The following is a 2,716-nucleotide window of genomic DNA, read 5'->3' on the forward strand; positions in this document are numbered from 1 at the left end:
GCTATGTTCTGTTTGCAGTTAGGAAATGCAGAATTCAAAGTGATCTCCTAGCTTGTAAGCAAACTGAGATGCACTATCCCTTTTCTATAAAAAATGAGTTAATGCGTCAAGAAACCAACTCCAGAAAAGTGGTTTAATAGTACCCTTTCCTATGTGTTTAACTGTTTTGGTTGTTAATATGGTGATGATTGAAAGTCAGCGTAAATTTTAAATATGAATATTTCTGTTTATTGAGCTTGAATTATGTTACCATGCTTATGTGAAAATGAAGGTGGTGCCATGGTGAAATGTAAACAAGTAGTTTTTTAGTTATAACAGTTTTGATTTATTCTTTCCTATGACCTCCTTCCTTGTTGTCTTGACCCATAGCAAAAGGATACTGCATCTCTCATAACTGTTGTGCTGAGGTTTATTGAAGTTATATAAATACATCTCAGTCTGTGTCTCTTGGAAAGGTATATATTAAGTCCTTCTAGATGACTGATAAGACTAAGCAAGGAAAAAAGGTAAATGCGTTTCATGTTTTGCACACAAATACAGAATTTGTATAACATGACTTCATAGTTGTGATTTCAAAAAAGGAACTTCTCATTTAATTTTTCTTGCAGTTAATGTAAGAATACTCTAAATCTCTAAGCTTCTGAAGTGTTAGAGATGGTCTAGTAAATCTGTAGTAGTGTTTTATCCACTTAAAAAAAAAAAAGAGATCTTTCTTTTTGTGATCATTAGGTGTGATCCTGTCTATCAGGTCTGATATTTTGGCATCACTTTCATTCTGTTTTGCAAACTTTCAGTGGAATTCTTTTCAGGTTTTTTCTGTGCAGGGTCTCACTATGCAGCTAAGACATGTAGTGATCCTCCTGATTTCTGCATCCCTAGTGCTGGGATTACAGGCATGTGCCACCACACCCAGACTTCAGTGGAATTTTTTAATGGTGATGTTTTTGAGACAGGTTTTGGCTATATAGTTTAGGTTTGAACTTACTGTGCAGCAGCTCAGGTTGGACTTGAACATGCTGTGACCTTACTGCCTCATCCTCTCCAGTGCTGGATTACAAGTGCGTGCCACCATGCTTGGATCAATGGAATTTTTAACTTTCTGGATATCTGTTTGAATCTCTTTCATGGATTCCATTTCTTTTCTATGTTGGACATTTGTAATTTCCATCATTTTCCAATGCTTCTTTATTTTTTAATCTATGCATACTCTAGATTTGCTGAACAAGTCCTTCATTATAGTCATTATGTCCTTTTTTTTTTTTTAACTTCTCTTTTTTCTTTCCAGAAAATTCAGATTAGTGATTTCTGATTTCTTTCATCTTATATCCCCTAGATTTTTCCTGGGTGGGTTTGAGGTCTGGTGTTGCATTTTGTTTCTGTATATTGTCATTTTCTATTTTTAAATTTTATTTGTATTTGTGTTGATGCTTATAAATTTCTTATAGTATGTAGTGTTTTTATTTTTATTAATTAATTAATTAATTAATTTTTTTTTTTTTTTGTGGTACTGGGGATTGAACTCAGGACCTTGCACTTGCCAGGCAAGCACTTATTCTGCTAAACTATCTCCCTGGCCCAGTATGCAGTGTTTTTACTAATGTCAAGACTTTGCTAGGAAATGCCTATTCCTCGGAGATGTTTTCTAGATGTGGATGATTCTTGGTTTTCGTATCTGCCCCAAGACCATAAGGTCCCAGTTCATTAAGGATGAGATGTTGCTATTTATTTGTCTCGGCCCCCTACTCTTCTTTTTCCTTTTTCTTTTTCTGTATTTTAGGGAAGGATCTACAGGGTGTTCAGGGTCTCACTACTAGATAGGACTTATAGCGATCTGCCTGTTTACAGCCTCCTAAGAGCTGGGATTATAGACGCATGCCACCATGCCCAGTCTCAATCACCATCTCAGTGTGCCGCAGGGGCAGGGCTGGCATGGCAAGCCTGGGGATCGAAACCCTGGCCCCTGAACCTGCTTGCAGGTGCTTTAATCCGCTGAGCTATTTAGCTGGCCCTGTCCCCCTGTTCTGACAAACTGTGGTCACTATTAATTTATTACATTTAACCACAGGGTCATAGGGACAGAGAGAGTACACTCACATGAAAATATCATAAAATCAAGAGAGATTTTTTGGAGGAAAGAGAAAAAAGAAATATAATAGAACACAACTAAAGGTAAAGATCTAAACAACCTAACAACAACAACAACAAAACAAAACTTATCAGACAGATAAAGGAAAATGAAATGAAGAAGAACAACAAAAATTCCTGTAGTGTCCAGAGTTGTGTGGTAGGGTCCACATCAGCTCCTGAGACTACTAGGCAACCCAGCCAGGTTGGCGCTTCTTGCTTGGCACTCAGGCAGCAGTGCGCCAGAGCCCCATGTGTGGACTGCCATTTCATAAAGACCTACAGCTATGTTTTATTTGATCTGTAAGTCTCTTATTTCAGAATGATTTTGGTATCAGGATGTATGTCTCTCCCTTTCCTCCAGTTAACTGTGTTTTTACTTGATTTTCTCTGAGCAGCTCCAACATGGCTCTTCCTCTGTTCAGCCATGTTGAATCACACTTCATTTCTTTCTTTTTTTTTTTCCAAAGCTTTATTGATAAACAGATAGCAATGAGGCAGTTTCAAATCAAATCGGAAGTACAGTTTCAACAAATAATACACTGCATATATTCTTCTTAGTGGTTAATTGCTGTATAAGATGCGGACTTGT

Source organism: Octodon degus, unplaced genomic scaffold (genome assembly GCF_000260255.1).
Source record: "Octodon degus isolate 3935 unplaced genomic scaffold, OctDeg1.0 scaffold00116, whole genome shotgun sequence".
NCBI lineage: Eukaryota > Metazoa > Chordata > Mammalia > Rodentia > Octodontidae > Octodon > Octodon degus.